At 51.9% G+C, this 27356-nt stretch overlaps 1 protein-coding gene across 3 annotated transcripts in view; it reads right to left on the bottom strand.

Annotated features, from left to right (window-relative positions):
* DPP6 (dipeptidyl peptidase like 6) overlaps positions 1-27356 on the bottom strand; it is an 848700-nt gene that overhangs the window by 610359 nt on the left and 210985 nt on the right. The gene's annotated exons all lie outside the window — the stretch shown is intronic.

Genomic DNA, 27356 nt, shown 5'->3' with positions numbered 1-27356 from the left:
AGTAAGCAGAGCGGCAGGGAGAGGGGGAGAGAGAGAAGCAGGCTCTCTGCTGAGCAGGGAGCCCGACGTGGGGCTCGACCCCAGGACCCTGGAATCATGACCCGAGCCGAAGGCAGAGGTTTAACCAACTGAGATTGTGGCCCCTTCTGTCCTGTCCCCGGTGGGTCTATCTCACACCACTCTGCCTACAGTGACTAGCTCACCGGGGACTTAGGGTAAGTCGGCGTCCAGGAGGGCAGAAATGCTCTTCTTGATTGTCTAGGCCCGTCTTAGACTCGTACGCTTCCACACTGCTTGTCCTCACCTTTCCTTATGCGTTAACTAGCAGGCGCACACATTCACACGCACACAGCACAGACCGCAGAAAACGCTGTCTTCCTTCTCCCTGCCCAGGTTCCTCAAACGTTAGCTCTGGTGGTTGCTGGCTACGTGCGTCTCCAGGTTGCCACCTACGCATTTTTATCTGATTATAGGCACACACGCCTCTCGTCCCCTAGGGAATCCCTAATTTCCCGATACTTCCTTTAAAAAACCAACAAACAATTTTATTAAGACAACTTGACTTATCAAGTAATTGGCAGAGAGCCGGCATCTTTTTAAAATAATAACATATAGGGGCGCCTGGGTGGCTCAGTGGGTTAAGCCTCTGCCTTAGGCTCAGGTCATGATCCCAGGGTCCTGGGATCGAGCCCCGCATCGGGCTCTCTGCTCAGCAGGGAGCCTGCTTCCTTCCTCTCTCTCTGCTGCCTCTCTGCCTACCGGTGATCTCTGTCAAATAAATAAATAAATTCTTTAAAAAATAATAATAATAATAACATATTTTTTAGTTCATTACATGAGAGCAGGTTTTCCCATCCAGGAACACACATTGCTCCTTAAGCCCCTCACCTAACTCCTGGAACAAGACCTAATGAATGCTGGGAACTCTGCAGCCAGAAACTAAAGGTCTTATTCCCAATACCGGCCTTTACATATTAGAAACTTCCCTGAAATCAACCTAATTATGCCTGGCAATTGACATCGAGTGTGTATTTTGTACAAAGATAAATAGGAAACTGTCCTCATCGCCCGTGAGATTCTCAAGGGCTTGCCCGATATGGAAGCAAATAATTGATCACAAAAAATAAAAGGTGTTACTATGGAATAACCTGGAAACCACGGACAGTTACAGGAGGCAGAGGCTCTGAGAATCCCTTCTTCCGGGCCCAGATTTCGGGGAGCAGGCCAGTAGGGGTTCACCAAAGAAAGGCCAGTCCAGTCGGAGGGAAGAGGGCAAACACAGGCAGGGAGCAGGAGGCCATGGAAGGTACCGGAACGGGGCCGAGAGGCCGGACGGTTGACAAGCAGTGGTCCTGTGAGCTGAGCAGGGCCCTGGTTGGGGAGAATGTGCTTGCCACACAGAGCAATGCCACATCTGAATTCCTCCATTTAGGGACCCAGGGACGGCAGCCACACAGAGCTGTCTACACTGCTGACGTAAGCCAGCAACGGCAACCAGCTGGAGGCAGGAGGATGACCTGGAGGCCAAGGGACTCTCCCCCAGCTGCCCTCAGGCCCTTCTATCGCTGGCAGGGCCCATGTGCAAGGGGGTCCCCCAGCTCTCCCTCCAGGCCCGGAGTCCCCAGGGGCACAGCACTCAGTCACCTGCAGCCCAGAGTCGGAGACGATCTGGCGTCGGATGGGTGTTCCTCCATCCACACCGATTGGCCCACCGAGAGCGCAGCCCAGCCCGGAGCACTGGTGTGCGGCCCGTGGACGAGCTCGCCAAGTAAGCAAGTGCAGGAACAGGCCCGCCGTCCTGCACCCTCCTCAGGACAGCCCAGCGGCCCTCGGTCCACGACCAGCAACCACAACAGCCCGTGGGGAAACACCCCAGCAGGGCAGGCAGCGCCCCGCCTCCTTCCCACGCTTCCTGTCGTGCTGGACGGGGGACACTGCAGACAAAGACCCCGCGGAGCCTGCCGTGTGGGCCTGACAGACGGCAGACTCGAGCACTACGGAGGGTTTTCATCAAAGCCACTACACTACGGGATGGTTCCCAGACATGACGGAATCAAACCCTGCCTGTCACTCAGAATTTGTCCTTCGGGTGTGAGCGAACCTGGAGGTTTCTGCGGAGCGCCCCTCGACCTGCTGTCAGCACGTCAGAAGGGCCAGGCCTCTGGGCAGGGCTCTGTCGATCCCGAAAACATCAGACACCCCCGCCCCGGGGAGCCCCTGCTCCTTCACAGAAGACTCGCTTGAGAAAATCCTGAAATGATGTGCAGAATTTAAGGGCAAGCAGGAGACCGTCAGGCTGATGGGGCCCTTGCCTCCAGCCAGTTCCCCGCTATGTACTGATTCCCGTCCACGGGCACAGGACTCCTCCTTCCCAGGCTGTGCTTTTCCTCTTCAAGCCTCACCGCACCCGCAGGAACCCCAGAAGCAAGCGCTGATCAGTGCGCTCTGCCCTCTGCTGTCCACACGTGCAAAGTGCAGGACCGGCTCTTCCTCCATCGGCCGGCAGGTGCGTCAGGCCTGTGGTCGGAACGCAGCTACCCCGGCAGGGACACTTGCTGGCTTCAAACTGATTTTCCTGTTTTCAAGAAGCTGAGACTTTTACACTAATCTCACTGGCTAGATTTCTCCCTGAAATGCTTAGGGAGCAAAAGAAAGAAGGAAACCCTGTCCCCTTTCCCACGATAATCTGTTTTTTTGGTTAATGAGAGGTACGCGCTCCGCTGGAAGACGTCGGAGAACACAGTTTGTGCGAAGGCTTGTCATAAAATGGGGGCAGACACAGGACCGGGGAGATTCATGTGACACAATATTTTTCGTGGACAAAAGACGACACGAGGCCTGAGCTTCGCTTCAGGACCGCAGTGGCGGTCAGCGGATGACGGACGGAGCGAGGCTGAGGGTGACAGAGCAGGACAAGGACTGTAGTGAGTTCAGTATGTAATCCCCTCTGCTCTCAGGTGTGCTTGACGTTTCCATAAACGTGTCGCCCTATGTTAGTTTGATGAACACGGAGCAGCGGGAGCCAAGGGCGAGGGTGTGACATTCGGAGGTGGGAGTCCCGGGAGCGGAGCACACACGGGTTCTGTGTTCCCATCGCGCATCTCCTCCTGGCAACCAGGACGCCTTGGGCAGGTCGCTGAATCTCTCTGACACTCAACACTTTCCACGTCTAATAGATGAGAATCAGCAAACTATCCCGCTGGGTTAAATTCAGACTGGATTAAAACGCCTGGCACCCAGGGGGCAAAAGGCAAATCTTTTCTTTCTCCTTTTCTAGCAAACCCCAGACCAACGCCCACCGCAGACCAGTCAGCGAATACGACCAGAGAAATCCCTCCCTCATTAGGGAGGACCCTCGTGAGCCCCGCGTGACACAACCTGTTTGCCCTGTTTCGGCCTCTCAAACTGAAACGTGTCATGGGATCACGGAGTCAGTATCCGTGGAATACACACGTGTGCACACGGAAAATACGGTCCTAGTCCGTCCTATGTCATTCTTGACGGCTTTTGTATCAAAGCGTTCCTGCTCCCTATCATGTATCCTTCTGAAGCCTGCATTTCACCACAAAGGGCGGTTTAAAGGCATTAAGAAAGACTCTCTATTGCTAATACCATGATATTATCTTTATATACTATAGTCCAGTAGCTAATTTTCAACAGATTGGTCTGTGGATAACCTACTTCATTAGATGCGGTTTGAATGAACAAATACAGTTCCCCACACCCTCAATTTAACCAAAGTATTTCAATAATGCTGTGTGCTACTCATTTTAATTTCCTGGCGACAGAGAACCATTCTGGTTTCAAATGGATTTTAATAAAGAGAACAGACTTGGTTATTTTCTGCGAGAATTCTGCATGACCAGCATGTGGCATTCGGGAAAATGAAACCAAGGAGAAACAAATGCAGAAGTTGAAGGGAAATTTGGAAATAAACACCTCAGATCTTTTTTTTTTTTTTTTAAAGATTTTATTTATTTATTAATGAGAGAGAAAGAGAAAGAGCACGGAGTTGGGGAGAAGACGAGGAAGAGGAGGGAGAAGCAGACTCCCCGCAGAGCAGGGAGCCCGATGCGGGGCTCGATCCCAGGACCCTGAGACCATGACCCGAGCCGAAGGCAGGCGCTTAACGACTGAGCCACCCAAGTGCCCCAACAGGTTTCTTTTTGAGTCCCCCATAACACGAGGCATTTTGCAAAGCTGCTTTTCTACAAAAAGGAAAACGCCTCTTTGAGGAGGAACAGAGTCAACACTTACTGTTCCATCGAAGCCTGTCGAACCTGGGGACATGCCTTCACCATGAAACACAGAATTAGTAAAAGAGTAAGTTAGTAAAAGAGAACAATGACCAGTGGTCTGTGACAACACTGAATCCCACAAACTCCAAAATATGAGCAGATAATGGGTCAAATGCTTTCGTAAATATCATTTGCACAGTTTCAAGATGTGCTTTCTTCTCAAACTGGGGCTCAGACATTAACCCTTATGACGCCTCCCGACACCAGACCCCAAGTGAGCCGTTCCTCTTCAGAGTTCTCGGTTTGGGGCTTTACTGCTAATTCAAAGAAAAGAAAAAAAAAAAAAAAAGAAAAGAAAAAAGTCGAGCCTATTTTCACTGACAGAAATAATCTCGAACCGGATCGTAGGGAAGCACTGCTCGGACACACGTGCCCTTCTGCACCCTGAGATCTGGTTTCGGACCCGAGCGCGAGGCCCGCACGGCACAGCTCGCCTCAGACCGGCCCTGAGGTCTTAGGGTTGACATGTTTGTTGCAGCTGATTTTTTTTTTTTTCTATCTCTAACAAGAGGAGTGTGTGTGTGTGTGTGTATCTGTGCACATGTCCATGCTGGGGAGACCAAAAGTCTTTGCAATCGGACACGTCCCTTTGGTTAATTCCCAATTCGGAGACTGGAAAGAAGGAAATGCGGACCCAAGTCCACAGACGAGGCTCACCGTGACCCCAGGGTCCTCCTCCGTGCCTCAGGCTCAAGTGTCGACTCCACGCTGGGGCGGTCTCCGCTCCGGACTCCTCACTCCCGAGGCCTCCAAGGACTCTCACGGGCCCCTGCGGCTCTCCGGCACTCGCCCGTGTGGAGCCGCCTTCTTACGGAAACAGCTACTGTCCCCCTGGAGTCCGTGACACCCGCGGCCTCCTCCCCGGACTTCTGCTCGGCCGGATACCGGTAAACACCTGCCAGCACCCCGAGTCTGTCTCCAGCCGGCCTTTCCCACGGCACGACCCACTTCTCCTGGACGTGGGCATGGGGGTGTCTCACTTCCCGGAACTCAAGTATCAGCAACAGAGGAACGACACCGAAGCCCACACCCCTCCATCCCGGGTCTGTCACCTCCGGCTTCTCCTGTGTCCCCCAGCAGGCTCTTCCCACCGGTCCCTGCACTCAGCTCACTGGTCAACCCTTGAAGGCGCCCGAGGCCGCCGCTTCCCGGACCTACCCGACTACTCAGCCTGCTCTAACGAAATACGGCAATCGGGGGCTGGGACTTATTGTGCCGCAGACCTGGAAGCGAGTCATGTGAGATCAGCCTGCCAGCACGGTTGGGTTCTGGTGAAGACACTCTTCCCGGCTCGCCGATGGCGTCCTTCTCCAAGTGTCCTCACATGGCCAAGAGAGAGAGAACGGTGTCCCCTACCACTCTCGTCACGAGGGCCCCACACCCAAGCCCCATCTACCCCTACGACCTCCCAGGGGCCCGTCTCCAACTGCCACCACGTTGGGGGTTAAGGCGACTTCAGCACATAAATTCAGCACAATTCAGTCCGTAACACCGACCAACCTCACTTTTCTCACCTAAACGATCTCCAAATCCTGTCCGTCCTACTCAGCCTCTGAAACGCCTCTCGTGCTCACCCCCTTCTTCCTCTCCTTTCCATGTGCAAAACCCCGGAAGGAAACAGAGCAACAGGTACCAGCGCCGTGCTCCAAGCAGAGGAGGCACCATATGGAGAGTGTGTGACCCTGTCCCACGTCCGTGCCGCCCCTTACTTCTGTCGGGACGCAGCTGCTGCCGTGTCGACAAGACCTTCCCCCCCCCCCCACCAAAGCCCCCAACCGTCATCATCTGACCTCCAGGCTGAATTTGGAATGATTTTTTTCTAAAAAACCCAAAGACCCGCCCACATGTCTGCTTCAAATGGCAATGACCTTCCCTCTCCTCGGAAAGACGGTCTCAGGCCACAGTGCCACGGAAGATGCCACCAGAGCCCGCCAATCTGAGAGGCCTCCCCGCCCCTGGTCCCCACGGACGCCATCCATCAGGCCACCCAAGGACCCGAGTGCGCTGAGCTCTTCCCCCGCTGTCCCTTTGAAGGGACCATTGTCTCAGCCTGAATGATCCTTCTCCTCCTTCCCACGATGATCTACTAATCCGTCAAGAGTCCTCGGAGGTCCTCGTGTCTCCCAGGAAACGCTCCCTCGAGACAGAATTAAGCGTCTCCTCCTGCTCCCGGCGGGCCCTCTGTGCACTCCACCCGCTAACAAGAAGCCAAGGTGGCGAGGAAACTCCAGGCGAGGACGGCTGTGCTCTCAGAGTGCCCCGCAGAGTCCCGGCCCGCACGGAGAGCCTCGTGAAGGGCTCCGCAAGGCTCTCCCTCCTTGAACACAGACTCCCATCCTGACCCTGTCGCCCGGCGCTGCCCCCCAGGGTCGCCACCAGCCACCGGTCGCCCCTGAAATTTAAATCCCTATCGACTACCCACCATTGAACACTCCGTGGCACATCCCAAGGGCTCAACAGCTACACGTCGGTCCCGGCGGCTGGACAGGGCGTGCAGATGTAGCATCTTTCTATCAGCATAGAAAGCTCCGGACGGTGCTGCCCGAGACCTCCCGAGGACAGGCCGACTGCCTGGCTCCCTTGCACGTCTGTCTCCCCCACTTTGAGCACTTCTGTGTCCCAGGACATCAGCCCTGAGGGGCCGCAGGTGGTGGGCGGTCAGAGTCGATCACGCGGGGACAGAACACGGAAAATCTCTCCCTTTCCCTGCGGCTGCTCCCGCTCTCCAGGCCCGAACCCCACAGCCTCCGGGCGCTGCTCCGGGACGCCTTCTCGTGAGGCCTCCTACCACCCGGAAGCCGGAGCGGAGCCCAGCTTCTACCGCCCTCCGTGTGCCCCGCGTGCCGCCGCCGGGAGCCGGGTCCTGGCAGCCTGGCCCTGGAGCAGCCCGGCCGCGGGCTCCGCTCGGCAGGGACGCGTCCAGCTCACGCCCCGGCATGGTCACAAGAGAGCTGGAATCTGGTCACGGCTACCACTTATCCCAGTGACTACAGACAGATCGACAAGAGCCTTAGTGGGAGACGGAGGTTTCCAACGTTTAAAGCACGGCCATTCTGGGGTGCCCAGGGCAGGTGGGGTACGGGGACGGCCTGTGTTGGGGACAAAACCTGGCCCCACCCCCCACATGTCCTCCCGTCACCGGTCAGCCCAGTGCTGCGCCCAGAGCTGGATGAGACCAGCAGGCTCCTCTGCTGGTGTGCTCTGGTTCCTCTCTGTCGGGAACCCCTGGCTCTAGCTGCTGAGCGTGGTGTCTTCCCTGGACCAGCCACTTCTCACCGCCCAGCAGGACTGCCCGCAACGTCCCCTGTGAGCATCTCGTGCTGGCCTCCTTGGGGTCTGAAACCATGCTTTCTGCAGCTGCCCTGGTGAGCAGCCTCCAGGACTGGGACGGAGCACCCTCTGGCTGTGACACCTCCTCTAGTACATTCTACACTGTTGGGGTCACCAGTGTTGATCCAAAGGTCAGGCAAGAGTCTGCAAACCGCGTCTCACATGCTAACCCCGCCCCCTGACCTCACAACGAAAGCTTTGCTGGAAGGCAGTCACACCTGCTCACTGTCCCCAGCCTCTCCAGGTCACCCCCACAGGGCCCGTGGATGGGACAGACCAGACCACCCAGAAACAGCGGCGTTCACGACCTGGCTCTTCTAGACCCATCTGCCAGTTCCTGGGCCAGACCACGATCTGGAAGTCAGTTTTAGCTGCATCTCCCCTGGTGTTGATGATTTTTGATTTCAAAAAGCAGAGAGGTGCAGACGTTTGATACATGATCCAGGGAAAGGTGCCTCCTCCAGCAAGTCACGAAGCATGGCTCTCGTTCAGGCACAAAGGGTCCCAAAGCGCAGACCACACGCCCTCGCAGTGGAAGAGCTCTGACCTGACAGCAGACAGGCGTGTGGAGAGACCTCCCCGGTGAGGACACTCAGTGTCCAACACCTACTGCCCGGAGCATAGCGGACAGAACCGCCGAGCTGTCCTAGCCCCGACCTCCAGAACTGACCTGCCGGGGAACTCAGCACCTGCACGGCTCAACCATCACCAGGGAAGGGTACGCACCGTCTAGTCGTGGAAAGGAATGGGGGATAGTGGATAACCGTGCGCCTCAAGGCATGGTGGCCAGGCCGAGCACGGGATGCCGCAGGAACGGCCGGGGGCTCAGGCGGCTGAGATGCAGGCCCACAGAAGGAGGCTTGCTGGAGGGGCCGCCCCACGAGCCCAGCCACGACTCCCACCCGTCAGCCTAAATGGGTCCTCTTGGGAGAGCTGATCTGTGGCAGGTAACGTCCCCCGAGCTGTAGGCTCACTCCTCTGCCTGACTGGACGAAAGGCAGAGCAAGGCGACGCTGGTTTTGGTGGCATGTGACATTTTATAAGTCTTTCTTCCCGCGATAACCTCTCTCCCCTCGTACTCCTCGTCCCCCAAACGGACTTCATCCCCTGCTGGGAAGGAACCGGAGACCCCGAGGGACAGGTGGCTGCTGCTCTCTGAAAGGACACATCTTAAAAATAACCTCATTTCTTTTAAATTGGTCACAGCGTGAAATGAGGTGCCTGAGAAGAAGACAATGAATAATGCAGAAATGCCAGCGATTCTGGGGGTGCCCTCAGAGGGGGATGTCTGGCCTTGGGACTGTATCATCCATGTTCTCATTTCCACCCTGGACCGATCGTTGGGGAATAATGAATAAACAGAATGGCAAGAAGAGGCAGACGACACAAATTCTGAGTCACGACCCCGTGAGAGGCAGGGCGCCGGACCCCGGAGGCGCAGGGGGTGGACAGGACACGTAGCTCTCTTGCCCCCCCTCTGACCCCAGAGAGCCCACGCCCCATGCTTTGTTCTCTAGAAGCTCAGGTTCCAATGGAAAAGGAAGAAAAAAAAACAGGCAATTTTCTTTGAGGTGTGGCGGACAGTCCCACAGCTGTGCGCACAGGGTGTTCCAGGAGCCTGTCACAGCGACGTTAAATCCAGATTAAGGGACCAAGATGGCTTTCGGGAAGAGGCGGCATAAAGTGAGGCCCCCTCCCCCGTAAGCTCCCAGTGGCAGAGCAGAGGGTAAGCTGTAGCCCGATTTGCAAGGGGGAGAGAGCAAAGCGTCACTCAACAAACAAAGTCCTATAGCCGCATACGTGCAACGAGTGTCCAGCAGGGACGCTCGGGATTGGAGTGCAGGGACAGAAGTGACACGTGGCCAGGCCCACGGAGACAGGCGTGGGGGGCACTGAGGGGGAGGGGACCGGCCCGTCCCTGCAGCCCCAGGACTCCCACGCCATGCTGCTTGCCGGGGTTCTCCCGGGCTTCACACCCACCGGTTCAAATGAGGGACAGTGCCTGGCATCACCCAGCCACGCCTGTGGGAACAGGTGTGGGACAGGCAGGCTAGGGCTGGCTTCCCAGGACCTCGTGCGAGCAGTCAGTATGCACCCGCCCTGCCCGCTGATTCCGCGTCCCCACACCTTAGGGGCCGGGGAGGAATAATGAGAGCAGCACCTTTGCCCACGAGGAGAGCCAGTCCCGGTTCCAGGCCTGGACGTGGTGTTGTTTGGAAACCTTCAAGCATGACAGCCTGGACACGTTCACGCCATGATGGTGTAGACACGGAGGTTTTCTGTTTGCGGTCTGGAAACTTTCTCCTCTTTAATTCCAAATGTCCCCATTGTTCATGTTTGCGATCTCCTCGGGGTGGGAAGACAGGGTCAGAAATATAAATAAAGCCACGCCTCCTCCGGCAGCAGGGACCCTGCCGGCAACAGGCCCCAGGGCTCGGAATGGCAGGACGGGAGAAGCAGGTGCACGTGCCCGGGAGTTTGTCTGTCACCCGATTAGCTGTGGCTCTGGTTCCCCACCAACACAGCAGCATCTCAGAACGGGGCCTGTTGGAACAAAGTGAGCCGACCACAGAAATGAGGATGGTCTGGGTTCCTCTGGGTCTGGAACGTCTCACTGCCGTTTCCTAAGCGTGGTGGGCACTAACGAACCTGGGACAGCCCCGCTCCTGTCCACTGCGTCCAGCCGAGATGTGTCCCTGAGGGGCGGCATGTCCCCCAAAGCCCAGTGTGCCACAACCTCACCACGGGGCTGTCCTAATTATTTATACCCAAAGCAGTTCCCTCGCTTCCTCCCCCACAGCTTTTCCCCAAGGAAAAGTCACCAAAACACAGAGAGCACCTGCAAAATGGCAGGAGTGATTTCATAATGGATCCGCTGCTCAGAGCAGATGAGTCAAACTTAGTGACAAAGACACGGCTCCGTAAAATTCCAGTAAGATGGGTGGTGATCCTCCAAATATTTTAAATAATCTAGAAGCTATATGCTTTGAGACAAACGTCAGTAAATCAGTGTTACGAGTTGAGTCGTGCAGCATCCCCTTCTGCAAGGAGAAGGGGGGGGGCGCGGAGGCGGGGAACGGGGGGACAAGGAGAAGACGCCAGCCCAACCTCTGGTATCTCAAAATGTGACCTTATCTGGAAATGCGATTAGCTAAGGTGAGGTCACACGGGCGTAGGCTAGGCCCTAAATCCAGCCCCCGCTGTCCTTCCAAGAAGGGAAGAGACACAGGGAGAGCTGTTGTGTGAAGACAGAGGGAGAGGCCGGAGGGACCAGCCTACCAGCCACAGCAGGCGACACCTTGATTCCAGACTCGGGACCTCCAGAACCGCGAGGGCGCGCGTGCCTGTTGTTCTGAGACACCCAGAACAACGCAGTGTTTTGTAACAGCCACAGAACGTGAACACGGCCAGAGACAGGCGGAATTCTCAACCTGGGGATGAGGTCAGGTCACCAGGGAGAGGAGTCTGCCGGAGCCAGGGATGGAGAGCTCCTCCTCCTGACCCATGATCTCCCCCAAAATGCAGCCACTGCCATCGACAGACACAAACACGGGAGAAATCCTGCCATAAACACATCTAGTTCCGGTGCTGCTGTTCCGTGTGACATTCTTATTTTTTAAAACAAATCAGGTGAGCTTTAAGAAGTCAGTGTTTCCCAAACTTTTTAAAGCCACAAACACTTCTCTGCACAAGAGGAGATTTTTGAAAGGACAGCCTGGCAAGTCCCCATGCATGGTTTCCCCTAAGCTCTGTGTTAACAAAGACCCAGTCTTACTTCGAAGGAGCTGTAACGTAGACAGTTAAATACAGACATATATTACTGATGTTAAAAGAATAAGATTAAATTAGGTTCTTCATAATTGTATTTTTAAGTGACATTTTATATCCCACCAGTCACCAGATGTTTGTCTGAGCTCCATGAGCGTGAGCAGAGGCCAGTCCTGGAGTCATAGAGACTTAGAGACATGCCAGAGGCCGATGCTTCAGAACGACTGGGTGCGCTCAGACCTTCCGACGTTGAGCTAGATTTGTGCCATGAGAGGAAACATGGGCGACGTTCATCCCTCAGATCAAGGCTGTCAGAACTCCCAGGAGCTTCTCCAAAGACGGACACAGATTCTTCCCTTCTCGTCGCGGCCGGGCTTCCCTCCAGTTTGCAATTTTCTTGCCTTGCAGGTGAGCGGGGTCAAGCGGAGAGTTTCCTGCAGTCCTTCCCAAGGTACACGTGTGTTCTCAAAGCCTTTCGATGCACACCTCCTTGCGGACACCCTTCTCTGGGAACACCAGTGCTCGGAGGGCAACGGGCCTCAAGAAACAGGGCCCCAGACACTGAGACAGGTGCCGTCTGCCCCGAACGCTCAGGGTTCTCAGCTCCATGAATGGTGACCCCGCGAGCGGCTGGCCCAGCAGGGGTCAACACCCCCGAGGGTCCAGCCAACAGGGTTGACCGCGACCAACAGGGCTGATCATGACACGAGATACCTTTCCACGGCTGTCACTGACCCCGTGATCCGGCTCCAGGCCACTTGGATCCTGAAGATCTCGGAGTCTGGAGAAAACTGTAGAAAACTCTCCGAAGACTCCTGAATGCAATGCTGGCCGTTTGTCTCTTTTGGGAAGACACTTCCCAAAACTCAAGAGGCTTCCCTAACTCAGAGAGCTGCAGACACCATGGAGAAAGAGGGCGGGGCTGATACACCTGCAGGCCAGGGGGGGCGCAGCGGCCTGAGCCAGGAGACTTCCGGAACGTTGTAAGTGAACACATTCCTATCATTACGGGGCCGACGTGACGGCTAAAGCGAGGTCACCGAAAGTGAGGCGTCCCACTGAGGCATTTGAGAAAGTCCATTAGAAGCGGTTTAAGACCTTTGTTCACAGAAGGTTGTTTTCGAGATCGCGGTAGTCAGATCCGTATCTGGCCATTTTCCACTGTTTTCCACACTTTCCCACTCTGGTCCTCAAGGTCATGCTCACCAGGGATTCCTGCTACAGATTCTCAGGCTGGGCCACCGGCCTAAGAACCTCCTTCGCCTCCCGCTGGCTCAGCAACGGTTCTCCCGCGTCTTCCACTGGGACCCGTCCCGGCCGCCCTGCTGAGCACTTACCAGGTAACGTAGTTCATAAAAAGGTCTCCAAGGGAAGTGACGTTTCTCAACAAACATTTCCTACTTGCACTTTTAAAGATTTTTATGTGTTTATTGATAGAGAGAGAGCACAAGCAGGGGGAGGGGCAGACAGAAGGAGAAGCCGGCTCCCCGCTGAGCAGGGAGCCCCACGCGGCTCTCCGTCCCAGGATCCTGGGATCATGACCCGAGCCGAAAGCGGATGCCTAATGACTGAGCCACCCCAGTGCCCCTTCCCGCTTGAATTTGAAGGCAGTTACTGGCCCTGGAGGAGGTTCGTGAGCAGCCCTGGAGAGCGAGTCTGTGTTCTCTGTCGGGACGACAGCCCGTGCTGCTGCATCAGGGGCTGGACTGTGCTTGCTCATCTACTGTCCTCCTGGGTGGGGAGCCTGACTTAGGACGTCTTGTTCAAACTCCCGTGTTTCCTCCGGGAATGCAGCACCGGGCTGATGGAGAGCAGAGCCACGCAGAGGGACAGGGTGGTTCACTCGGGCTCCACTGGCCCATCCGTTCAGCTGCCGTAACCAGAGCCCTCAATTCCCCCACCCATCAGGACTCCAGTTAGGTTTCAAGTACACGGTTAGTACTGCAGGGCACGTGTGACCATGGGTGGGGGAGCCACCGCAACCCCTCCCTCTCCACACCTCCAGCTCCGCTCCGCTTGGCCCTACAGGCACACCAGCAACCACCCTCCCTTTCCAGAACAATGACGTTCCGCAAGACCAGCCTCGTGCCGCTGCAGTCACTCATGGCACGTCACGTGGTCATCTGAGTGCGTCCCCCGTACGAACTCAAACTTCACAACAAACTGGTGAGAACGACACTGTAATTATTTGGCCCCATTTCATAAATTAAAGGAAGTTCAAAAGCAGGGAATTCTCTTACTGGGGCTCAACAATGAGTACATGGTGGGCAAAGTCGGAACGGAGGCTCGGGCAGTCGGAGTCCCCAGCGGTGGCCCCACCCGCCCTGGTCCCCTGCCTGCGATGACGCCCCCAGGAAGCTAGGCACATGGCCACCAGCAAGGACATGCAGCCCTCCTGGTGTGACGGGATGTGCGGCGCGTGCTGCACTGAATTCCACGCACAACGTGTTTGTGAATGGTCACACCAGCTCCGCACGCAGCCCTGCTGCTGTCTGCGCATCTGGGATAGCCGGGCTGTCACTCAAGAGCTCACGTCACCAACATGCCAGCACTCGTGAACCTGCGTAAACAAGTATGTACTTCAGAAGTGCGGCTGCTTTAAGGAAGGGCCCCTGGCTCTGTCCCCTGTTCTTCCTTCCCCGCTGGTTCTCATCAGGGACCCTAGGACTCCAGGAAGGCAGGGCTGGAAGATCACATCTCCAAACCAAAGATGGGGTCTGGCTTCTACGATCCAGTCACAATGGGAATTTGCCAGCAGAGCCGGCACTAAAGGGACAGGCCTGACCTTCCCAGAGGAACACCTTCTGCTCGCCACGCTCGCCTCTACCCTGCCTCTGCGTGCCGAGCTGACCGATGTCTTATCTGAGAGGTTCCCCCTCTGGACTCCTGCCGAAGACCCTGTGACCTCATTCCTCACCCTGGGCCATTCTCCTGTCCCCCACGATCAGCAGGCAGATGACCGCGCTCCCGTATGAGAGGCTGAGTGTGGTGGCACCGGGACCAGCCCAGCCCCTGAAATCACACACCCGGACTCCTGAGAGGCACAAAGGGAGGGACGGCGGGGGACTACCTGGGTGGAACCCTAGCCTGGCTGCTTCTCCAGTGGCCAGCTGCTCTGCGGGCACCCGGAGCTCACTGGGCTCTCTCGGGGGTGGAGACCCGGGTGGGGGCGTGCACAGACCCTTCCCTCTCCCTGGAATCGCACTGGATGTGGAACTTGGAACTTCGGTGCATTAAGTCCCATTCCTAAAGTACTCATAGCAGAAAATGGGCTTCTCTGAGTCTGGTGGGCGTAAGTGTTGGGAGGCACTTTGACGACTTGGACGCCGCGGTCAGAGCACCGACCCTGCATGGCCCAGCGTCTCCTTATTATCTGCTGCGTCGTCTCGCTCTAATTGCGTATACTCTGGCCTCCCTCGACACTTCCAGAACGACGCATGCTTATTAGCCTGTGTTTGGATGAAGGAGGCAGCCCTCCTGCAGGTCTCTGGTGACCCCTCCCAAGTGTGCCTGGGACACAGGCCATATCTGAGGGGATGGCCAGTGTGCCTTCCTCGCTGTCGTCAAACAGCTCAGCCCTGTTTGGGAAGGATCCGCGAGCACTCACCGGCATATTTGCACGTCAAACCCGTGTGACAACAGGAACGAAATCGCCAATCTTCACCCTGCAGTTTATTTACAGAGACTCAAATCCAAGTGTCCCATTGTGGCCTGGAGTCGGCAGCTGGAGGGGGGTGTCCCCAGCCAGGCCACTCAGCTAGGGGGGCAGCACTAAGTCAGGATCAAACAGGTCTGGTCGCCTGTCTCGGCCACCTCCTGGTTGCCTGATAAGTCCTGATTATATTATCATAAAAATGGGTACATAGACAGCTAAGAGCCCCACGCAATTTCCAATAGATTACAGAATCCAGGAATACTTGTTCTGGCAAAAACTGAGCATTTTGGTCTGGGAACTTTAGCATCGCTCTAATGACACATAGTTCAAAAGACTCCCGATTGGACTTTCTATCTGCCAGAAAGAGAGATGGTCACATCTCTGGATGTGGAGTTATGTTTTTGGTTTTTTTTTTTTTTTCACTTAAATTGAGAATTCAGTAATACAAATTTCTTTTTTTTTGTTGTTTAAAGATTTTTATTTATTTATTTGACGGAGAGTGTGAGAGAGGAAGCATAAGCAGGGGGAGTGGGAGAGAGAGAAGCAGGCTCCCCGCTGAGCAGGGACCCCGAAGTGGGGCTTGATCCCAGGACTCTGGGATCATGACCTGAGCAGACAATTAACTGAGCCACCGAGGCACCCCAGGGAATACAAATTCCTAACCAGACACAATTTACCATATTCGTATATTTACAGGGCGCTCTTCTCGAAGATCCACATTTTCTCTAATAGGGCCTTCTCTCCGACTACTCTTGCTGATAGCCACAACAGAAATCAGCAGGAACAGTCATACACAGAGAATGTATACTTGACTCACACTTGTTTTTAAATTCAGACAAAATAGTACAAATGCTGAATACTGACATTTTGAGCAGGTCCCCCCAGGGTAAAGCCTCCTGTTTCCCTAATAACTGTTTTACCTTCTCAACTGTAGACTTGGATGGACCACCAGGAAGAGCGTCGTCAGAAGCAAGTCACGAATGAAGTCCTGAAAAGGAGAACCTCTTGGCAGCTGGCTGTATGCAGCCACGTACAGGTTCAGAGCCCTAATTTTAGAACCTTTCAATTCCAAAAGGAGTTCCGGGAGCAGGATCAAAGGAACCTGATTATTCAGACAGACGCAAAGAGAGACTTTTCAGGTTAGGATCCCGTTCATTTCACTCACCGTTGGGCAAACGGTCACTGAGAACCCTGGCCGGGCCAGACGTTGCCCCGGAAGCCCGGACACATCAAGAACAAATCAGCCGAAGATCCTTATACGAGTTCAGCCAACATTCTGATGGCGGGGGTGGGGGAGTGTTCAAAAATAAAACAGGCATAGAAAGAAAAATTCTACAATATGCCAGAAGGTGATAGATACCTTCTGTTTGAGCAGGGTCTGGGGACCCCCAGGAGTGAGGGGAGGGTGAACTGCAAGTTTAAATAGTGCGGGCAGTGGAGACTGCGCTGAGAAAGCAATGCCTCGGCAAAGCCTTAAAGGACACGTGTTGGGGGGGACGTTCCAGCAGACGGAGCGGCCAGCGTGGAGGCCACAGGGTGGGAGCAGGGAGGCACATTGCTGTGGGCCCCTCAGTCCTTGTAGGAACCGTGGCTTGTACTGCGAGAGAAGCAAGGCGCCCTTGAAGGCTTCCCAGCAGAGCAGTGGCCGGTGGCCATCACGTGGGGCAGGGGACGCTGAGAGCAGCCGTCCTAGGGAGGTCAGGGCACACGGCAATGGACTTGGCTTGCCCACCACGAAACGGATGGGCAAGAGGGAGCCGAGCTGCAATGATGAAGGGAAGCCTTCCCTGGGCGTCCGTTACAGTAGGAAAATGGTGTCTGTAAGAGGACGTGGTCGACCCCGAGGGCCAGAAATGACCAGGCAAAGTCCCCGCCTGCTTTAGAGACTGTGGTCAACGCCAAGAGCAGTAGAAGACCTCACGACCAAGACGGCTTCCTCCTCAGCCGTGGGAAACAGACCTGTCGGAGCAGAGGGGGCCTGGCTGGAAAGAGCACGGGGAGGCGGCACCGGAGCACTGGGACTGTGCTCGGTGCTGTCCTCGTACCTGCGGGAACAGGAGCCCGTGGGAGCCACAGCACAGCAAGGAGGGAGAGCAGCACCGACTGCGTGTCCAGTAAGGCCAGCCACCCTGCAAGGGAGCTGGATGTCCCTGCTTGTCACCACCAGCTCCCGTTTCCATGCACACAGCACCCCGTCTCTCGGGGCGTCCCCTTCTCCCTTTAAGAGATAACCTGTCATTTGGGGGCTGAATTGGAGAGGAACTAAAAGATCTAGAAAAAAGAAAAAAAGAAGAAGAAGAAGAAGAGGAGAAATCCGTGACATGTTCCCACACACAAGACAGAGATCGACTGGTCATCGGCAGGAGGCTGATCGGGGAGGAAATGCTGATACGAGGCGAAAGTCAGATGTTCTGGCTGACATTTCCTCTTATGCCAGTGGTAAGACCCTTCAGTTCCCTCGGGGCAAAAAACCTCGTCCTGAATCACGAAGATGCAAGGGCACGGCACACACCAAGGAGGAACCCAGGGACCAGACTGCTCTCTGCACCGGGAACCGTCAAAGCCTCTCCACGCGAGCTGCCACTTCTCTGACTTGAAGAGTTTCCCACCGAAGACCAGAGCCCCGACTCAGAGACTCTCCCCCTGAGCAACATCGGACAAGCCGACGCTGGCTTCCGCCACGGCTGTCCAGAGACATAGGCGCCCCCTCCTATGGCCCCGCCCCACACGCCCGGCGCCCCCACACCAGCAGCACGTGCACCTGTCTTTCAGGGAACCGGTCCCACTAGCCCCCCCCGAATAAAGTCAGACTCACGCCCCCCGACATCTGTTGTCCGCCCCAAAGGAATTTCCAATTCGGTGTCTTGGAGGATGAAAACGTCATAGGTGAGAAACACGAAGGCAGAGTGAAACTTCGTAGACGAGTTTAGCAAGTGTCGGCTCTGCCACAGCTGGGGCCGGAACCGAGGCCTAGAGACGACGCAGCGCGACCACCTGCTTTAACACACGCCCCGCCGGCCTTGCGGGCTCCAGCTAGGCGGCGCGGGAGTGAGACAGTCGCAGCGCTGCACAGACCGCAGTTTCTATCTTCCCCGCTGAACAGATGCTCCCGGAAATCCTGCTGGTCTCCGCAGCAGAAGGAAGGAGCGACCAGCAGCTCCTGGGCCGGTTCTCAAGGTCTCCTAGGCCAAGTGCCCACACGCCGTCACTCCCGTTTCATCAGCCCACGTCGTATACAGCCCCGCACTGGAAGGACACAGGGGAGCACGACCCCCCGGCGGGGGCTGGCGGGGAGCCACGAGACCCGAAGTACCTGCAGAGCCGCCCTAAGACCCCCCACACCCACCCAGGGGAGAAGCCAGCCCCCTTCCAACAGCTAGCCTCGGGGCCCGTTTGAGAAAGTCTGCACCGGTCTGACTTCCCCGCCCGGTTCCTCCACTTCCCGCCCAGGGGCATCTCCTATCCCTCCTTCCACCGTTACCTGCACAGCAGCTTTGTTTGAGCCCATACTCCTGAGGGGCTCTCATGGTTGGCGGCATGGCCCGGTGTGGGAGGGGGCTCACGTAGGGTGCGGCCAACAGGGGACAGTCACTTGGGATCCATCCGTTCATACTTCCCTCCCACCTGGCCATGGAGAGGGGACATTTGCAAATGGGAAAAGCTAGGAAGAGCATGAGGAGGACCTAAGAGCTCACCTGGTGAGGCAGCCCAGGGTTCTACAGTGCAGCCCGAGCGTCCTAGAAAACTACAGCAATCCCCCCGTACAGATTCCCGGGAAGACGGTAAAGGTGGGTGGAGAGGAAAGTCATCGCTGAGGCGTGAACAGAAGGAGAAGGGAGGGCAGGGACCACATGGCTTTGTCGACTGCAGAGATGTGAAGGCAGCTCTGTCTTTTCTCAGAAGCTACAGTGATGCGGGCCAGTGAGCAGAGGCTACAGGGAAGCACAGACTGGGAAAGGCATCTCCGGAAGAAACAAGAGCGCCGCGTGAGCACAGCGAAGCAAAGGAAAGCACGGAAGTATCTGACCAGGAACGCGGATGCTGAGACTCAGACCAGACACTTAAAGAGAAGGTTAGATGAAAACCCAAAAACCAAGGAAAGAAAGCTACGTGCAATCAAGGGAAGAGAAATCCCTCGACGCCCTTCCCGCTTATTCTTGCAACGTAACACAGCCGCGCCCACCTCACCACGGCCTGGCCGATGCCAGCTTTATCAACCGTTCCATTGACCCAAACCTCAGGACAGTCGATGACAGACTGTTTGATTGCCAAGTGTATCCCTCTTGTCACTGACTGCCTAATGGCTAAAGCTGAGAAATTAGGGCAAAAGGATCCAGCGGCTCTAACGATTGCCAAGGATCTGAGATTTGAACAATTACTGTGCACAGAAAAGCCTATACAGATGACTGTCACCTGTGGCCACAGTTGACCAGGACCTCAGATGAAGGATCTGGAAGATCCCTGGAGTTCCCATCATGTACATTTCTTTCTTTCTTTCTTTTAAGATTTTATTTATTTATTTGACAGAGAGATTGAGATCACAAGCAGGCAGAGAGGCGGGTGGGGGTGGGGTGGTGGGAAGCAGGCTCCCTGCTGAGCAGAGAGCCTGATGCAGGACTCAATCCCAAGACCTTGAGACCATGATCTGAGGCGAAGGTGGAGGCTTAAACCACTGAGCCGCCCAGGCGCCCCAACCATCATGCACATTTCTACCCACAGATACAACATTGAGCCGAAGCCAGATGATTATGGGCCCGTTGGTTCTAATTCCTAAGAGTTCCTCTGCTTTCCTTTACCAACGCTTTCTGCTGCCAGTTCATACAGCAATCTGCCTCGGCATGAATAATTCCACTTACCCATTTGCTCTCTTATGAGCAGAATATACATAAGAATACATACACGCACTCTCAGATGTGGTTTTGAAACTGATACTTTGTATCATTTTGAACTTCTGTATCATTTAACTTCTGCTGCATCTTTTTATGAATCGCATTAAAACAATTAGGGAAGGAATGCATCTCTAGCAATTGGAGCCCTTCACACCGCGGCGGGGTCCCTTGTGGGGCCCCTTGTGGGGCCATGCACACCTGCAACTCTAACAGGTCTCACAGAGAGATGAGATAACTTCACCCCTCAAGACTTTTATCACGGTTTCTCATATTTTTTGGTTTTTATTTTTTGGGGGGGGTTGCATGAGGCATATGAAAGGTTAGAATGAATTTTGGAAAATTGAGTGCACTAGGGAAGTGATTAAGGAGACTGGACGCTGGAGGTTTCCCTCCTTTCATTTCTGCTGTACCCCCTCCTCTCCTTATATGGGGCCCCTTATCTGTGGTTCCTCCCAAACGCTGCTTACTTACTCGCTTCCCATCCCCTCCCCCGGGCTGATGCCACCTTAAGTACATCAGGGATACAATGTATAAAGCACAGTGGACACACAATTATAGAAACATATCAAGGACCACACCACAAGGACACACCACACACCACATGGAGCATTTCCCAATGCTCCATGAAAGCTGCTGGGTAGATCCCAGTGGTTCTGTCTGTAAAATGAATCTTCCCAGACAGCCAGCAACAGGAGGTAAAAAAAATTACTTGGTCTTCTCAACTCCAAATTGGGGAAGACACCTATATCCCCTTGTCCCCACCCTCCCCTTTTTTTTTTTAACAGAAGCACATTAAGGTTGACCCAAAACTATCTAAGGTACAAGTTGATATTAAGTAAAATCAGAGCCCTTTAGGAAGTTTACATACTATTTTGTTTTGTTTTGTTTTTACAATGACTGTGATGCCCCAGAAGATCCAAGTTCCTTCTGAATTTAAAAAAAAAAAAAAAAAAGTGTGTGTGTGTGAGTGTGTTTCCCTACTACGTGACGTATTGCTGGAACGATCCTAATGCCTTCAAGCTGTTTATGTACGTATGTGAGATGAGTGAAAGGGAGCTGGTCGTTTCTCAAGTTCGGCCCCATTTTAGGCCCTGAGAACATTACACCTATAGCTACAGGAGCCCCTCTTCCTGGCATCCCTACGAGTTCTGACCCCTGCCCTGTGCTGGTGCGAGGCGTCTGTCCCCAGTACCTGCTGCCAGCATCACCGCCCCCCAAGGTGCTCTGACTCCGGGACGCAGCATTTTCAGCACCTGGAATTCTGCCATCTGCGCCTCATAGATCTTACTGGCTTCTAGTCTTCCCGTAGACTTATATCTCTATCTCTTTCTTCCTCGCTCATGGGGCAAAACCGAACACGTCCTATGCTCCAGATAGATCTGGCTGCTGCTGGAAAAGCAGCAAATAAGACATGGCGGGGGGAGAATAAATACAACTATTGGGGAAACCAAGTCAGGGCAAAGTCTTACACTACTGTGGCCAAATTGTTTTTCCCTGTGGCAATTAGTGCATCCATTTGGAACCAAATTAATTGAGGCTGTTAGATATCATAATGTTCGTACTTTTTAAACTCAGTGATATAATTAAGTTAATTCCTCCACTCAATTAGGGTGCTGCAGAGTATACTGAGAGGAACACAGGAGGGAATGGAAGGCTGAGTTCCTCTGGGGTCCATAGAACACAAGTGATTTGCCAAATACTAGTCACATAATTACTTGTAGTCTTCTCATTTGTAAAATTAGAGGTTATCAAATTTTAAAATGTTCTATTTCAGATGATTTCACAACGCTAGATCATTCTAAAGATAAATGTCCCGAAAGTCATTAACCAGAAAGTCTGAGTGGTTTTCTCTCTCCCAACCAACCCCCTTTTATTTCCCATTTGACTTGTACACAAAAAACCAAGCCCACGTGCTTAACATGAAAGCAAAGCAAAGGATACCATGGCAATAGGCAGTTAGTGCCCTTACCACTAAATTTATTAAGCAGAATTTAATTTTGAGGGGATTACTGTACACATTATTTTATAGGCAGCACTTCACAAAAGGGATCAATATTGTATATTGCCGAGAAGCATTCCGCATGCAGTTGATAAATGCATTGTTATCGTCAGAGTAATTAAAAGGAACGGGGTTATATACAATCAGCGTGTACATCTTACTCAGCAACTCCTGCCAGTTGCTTGCAAAAATTAAACTCATTAATCATTCTGACTCTACAGAAGAAAGAGCTTTAGGTACAAAATTAAAAAGCTCTATTTTATGAAGAAAAAACATCCATAGCTAGCATCTAGAAAAATTCTTGTCTACACAGTGACATTCGAGTATTAATCTCATGGGGATAAATGGGCTGGTTCCATTGTCAAAAATATAAATTAATATTGTGTTATTCTAATTCTTCAGACCTCCTTAAATCCACTGGTAACATATACAAGTAAATTACTTAAAAGTGTGTGCTGGCAACACTGGAGAAAAAAAAGGCATACCAAATAAGGTAGGCTTCCGTGCCCACCTCAACATATTTTACTGCTACTCAGGACTCAAACCCATGGAGAAGGCATAATATTCACTTTCCACAAACAACTTGGGCTTTAAGCAAACACATACTTTTGGGACTGGCTCTAGAGACCAAAGGCTTGTTAACACACTGATATTTGTTTGCTATCATTCACGGTTGACACCTGACTCATCCAGCTGAAAAGTAATTAGTTTTATCCTTATTAATTTTTCAAGCCAGCAGATGAGCTCTTTGGTAGCTGGGCTTTTCTTCCCTAGCCAAGGTAACTACGGAGGCAGAATGAGGTGTATCTCACAGGTGTTTAAAAATACAAGGTGGGTGCAGACGGACGGTGGTTACGATGCTGTGTTTGGCTTCACCCACCGTTCAGCTAGCACTGACCTTGCTTATGTCACTAGGATGACTTCCTTCAATCTAGACAATCTCCTAATTACGACTACCTTCTCTGTGCTGAGAGAGTAAGCAAAATCATATACAATCTTGCTATAGATGTATGATAATTTCAGCAAGTTCTTTATAGACTTATATTTGCAAGACTTCAGTGATGATTGGTTTCACCAAAGCACTTCAGAGAGACTATTTTACATGGCCAACGATTCCAATGCATTTAAAATACGTTCTGAAGCACAAAAACTCAACTTTTCAGGAGAACGAGTACTATATCCAGCAGGGTGCTAGGATATCGTTTTATAGGGCATTAAACTCCTAATGGGACCTCAAAGCTTATCTACTGAAATATTTAATGGAACAAAAAAGAAATACAAATACTGAGCAAATGTTATTTGGACATGATTTCACACCCTGTATGCCACGCTCGAGATGGAAGGAATGGCGATACTACCACGACAAATAAAAAGATTAGGAGGAAAGATGTTTGGAATAAGCAGACATAAAGGGGGGAAGTATTAGGGACTTATTCCATGTATCCATCTTGTCATCATCACAAAAACAGTCTAGCGTCTAGTTGTTTGATATGTGGAACAAAAACCTGGAAGTGAGATCAGGATGGCGCTCACCAAGGTCCTTTCAAGTCTACAATTCAGTAAAAGAGAAAAGCAAAATATCTTCAAAAGAAATGCTAGGGGATATATATTAGAGAACAAAGCTAGTTAGTCATCTTCTAATAAAGATGATCTCAGATATACTCGGCTCCCTTCACCTTCTTTCTAATTTATCTGAGATCTAACTTATCTTTAGAAAGTATGAAAGGGGGGGCGCCTGGGTGGCTCAGTGGGTTGGGCCACTGCCTTCGGCTCAGGTCATGATCCCGGGGTCCTGGGATCGAGTCCCGCATCGGGCTCTCTGCTCAGCAGGGAGCCTGCTTCCTTCTCTCTCTCTCTGCCTGCCTCTCAGTGTACTTGTAATTTCTCTCTGTCAAATAAATAAATAAATAAAATCTTTAAAAAAAAAAAAAAGAAAGTATGAAAGGTAAAAAATAGAATAGTGGAAACCCCAACCGTGGGAGTGTAGGTTCTCCCATGCTCCCACATTAAGCATAGGAGGAAGTGATGTCACAGAGACCTCAGAGGCCAACTTGAGAAAGAAAGAGGGCATGAGTTCCAGCAGCACCATGAAAGACTTGTGATGCAAACATTAAAAGTGTAGAGTAGTGGTCCCCAAGAGCCAAAGGTATAACAACAAGGACTAAAGAGACATCACACAGGGCATTATGTCAAGTTACTTAGAGAATAGCAATGACGTTCTGTATGCATTTCTGCAGCAAGCCACTGAGCTAGACGAGGAGGAGAGGGCTGTAATTGACTCGTTAGTGGAATCTGTTGTAGATGACTTGATTGAGAAGGTGGACGGTAACAGAAGAAAATAAAACAGGACTGCAGCCAGAGCTGGTAATACAGAGCAGTGAAGACGGTCTTTGTTTCCCTTTGTAGGCAGAGAAGGAGAGAGAACCAGTAGAGAAAGAAAGATTAAGGGATAATACGATTAGTACAGGCAACAACATATTCCCTGAAACTGAATGAAATTCACTGCTCAGCATGTAACAGCACTTACTTCGTAGGCACTATCATTATGAGGAATGAGATGGGAGTTCTACCTTTCTCCTCAAGTCAAAGCCCCAAACGACCCTGGGATATCTATAGGGGAGGACGTGCAGGATTGTCAAATGGGTCATGACAATAATGGGACCAAGCAGACAGTTGAAAGTTTCAGGCTTTTTCTCATATATTTGGGAAATTAAATATAAAAAAATTAAAATTGGAGCAGAAGAAAGTAATAAGGCAAACAAAATTATCTGTGGAGCCAAGCAACTTAAAACATTAAGGTTGATAGATACCAAGAAGAAATTCACAGGATGTTGACATCATTCCAATGAAAAATCAAGGTGGAGAGAAAGACGGGCTTGCTGCTAAAGAACAGCCATCATGCTGACGATACAGGGTGGTGGAACTGGCCCTGTAGGGCTGGCAGACATCACAAGCAGGGGCTCATTGCTCAGTGCCTGCTCTGGCCAATTTGCTGATTTAAAATCCTGTTTTCGTCGCATTTGTATTGTTAGGAAATCATGTGTCACTAAAAAGGAGGACTACAGGCACATGCTAATGTAACCTCAATAAGACTACTGCCCAAGGGCTCTGAAGTCCTTTAAAAAATAAAACAGAACCACTCAAGCAGAAGAGCCACAAAGTCCCGTATTTTAAAATCAGTCACAGCTAATTCCCATTGGAAATTGCTAAATTCTATTAAAAGTCACTTCTAGCAATATTTCCTTTAAGAGTCAACTTATTTTTAAACCGACACATGAATTTAAGATAAAAATAGCTATTGATTCATTAGAGGGGCTGCCCAAGTAATTGACTTTATATTTAAATAAATTTAAGATTGATGAAGGGAAAAAAAAAAAAAGATTGATGAGGAAACTCCAGTAGAAAAGGTATTCTAGTTTCATTTCTATTTCAGAGCTGAACTTCATAGAACTGACACACCCAAAGCAAGCTTTTCTGGGGTTTTGGGAAGGGGGAAGGCAGATCCCTTCCATGTGCAGTTGGTGCAGATGTGCCATGCAATACTAGTTAATTACCCACTGTACAACCTCAGCATTTTATTTCTCTCTGCTAGATCTCATGACTATGAAATTCTATTTTTGTGGGAATTACTTCTTTGCCATCATATTCAGGCATGTGTGCATTCACACATAAAGAAGTCAAGAACTACGTATCATTCCCCCCCCCCCCCCTTTTTGGATGGAAGGAGGCACAAAGCCCACTGGATTTTAAAGGCATTCTGTTTATCACTGTCTCAGTGACCAAGGCAGGAAAGCTGTTTCTGTACCATGGAACAGCTTTCCTGGACTGACAAGCCACAGAAGGGCAGTAAAGCCACCAGGCCCAGGGGCAGGATGCACAGACAGAGGGGTGCTGCACAGAGAAGGTTTCAGCACCTCGGACAGCTCCCGCCTACCCACGCAGAGCTTCCAAACTCTGGAAAAGGTCACGTCACCACCAAAGAATAATGAGCGATGCGCTCCTAATTAGCTGCACACCTTCTGGCTTACATTTGGGGAGCAAAATGATGGCTCTAAATTCTCTATTCTTGATAAGAGCCGGTATCAGAAAAGCAGCTTTTAAATCTACCATCTTTTTAAATCGTTATCTTAGAAGACAGTTAGGGTTCCCGAAGGAAAAGTGATTTAATATGTACATTTATCTTTTCTAAATTTTAGACATAACTTTTCCAATTTTGAACAGCCATTTCTGAGACAAGCACACAAAAGTTTTCAAGAAGTTGATGCACATTAACCTCCGTCATTGATTTCATTGGACCTTTTAAATACATACATATTTGTATGCATTTCATAAGGACACCATATGCATGTACACTATGTTTATACCCACACCTACATCTCTTTCTCTCTATCTCTTTCTCACACACACACTGTTCTGTATTTTTTCAGGAAAAAACACTGATGTCAGAGTCAAATCAGCAGAAATCATTTGCAAATGTCAGATCCCTAATTCGTTCCTCAGTTCAACCCTCGGCTTATCTGAGAAACAGTTCTAGGCATATATCAAACCGAAAAGAAGAAATTGGAACTATATGCTCCAAACTAAGATGGAAGGGGATAAAGAGAGAGAGATGGGTGGAGATCAACAGAAACAAAATTCAGAAACTGTCGCCTTTCCTTTCTCCTAGCGACACCTAGAGCCTAGGACATGGAAACTGCATTGTTCTCCAAGCATAACAAACACAATTCCACAGTTTTAAGTCAGACTTAAGGAAAAAGTGCATCATTTCTGTCTGCATTGCAGTTCAATTGTCTTCTCCAAGATTCTCAGTATTTTAATCCTCCAGAATGTGCCCCAACCCCAGTAAAACCCCTCCTCAAAGACTTCCAGTTTCTTGAACCAAACGTCTGAAGAGTGCATGCATTTCCCTTAGGACCTGACCCACTGAAGGGAGGGACATCTCTCCACTATCTATGTAACCAGGAGAGTCGGGAGAGGATCCAAAAGAAAAGAAGAAAATGTCATGCAAGACCTGACACAGGCTGTGGGGTGTGTGTCTGTATGTGTGCACACACACAAACTTTCGTCATCCCCATTAGTCTTCACGTCCTCCATTCATAAAACAAAAACGACCAGCAACAACAACAAAACCTCAGTGACCTTTCCCCCCCCCCAGAATCATCCCTCTGAAAGCTCTCAACACCCCCACCCCAACCTTGGACTATTAACAAATGGTGAAACAATGTGGCCCAGGGCAAGACATATTTGAATGACCACAACTGCCTGCTCAGTGCAGGAACATGGAACGCCCCGGGTATGTCAGGGTCGGCTGTCTGAGAGGCTTGTGTGAGGCCCCGTGCCCACTGCCCCCAGAAAGGAAACTCCTCAAAGGTACACGCACTGGGTTCTACAAGCCAACACACCCTGCATATCTTTAG

Source organism: Mustela lutreola, chromosome 4 (genome assembly GCF_030435805.1).
Source record: "Mustela lutreola isolate mMusLut2 chromosome 4, mMusLut2.pri, whole genome shotgun sequence".
In the NCBI taxonomy this organism is placed as follows: domain Eukaryota; kingdom Metazoa; phylum Chordata; class Mammalia; order Carnivora; family Mustelidae; genus Mustela; species Mustela lutreola.
This window is presented reverse-complemented; position numbering and strand designations above follow the sequence as displayed.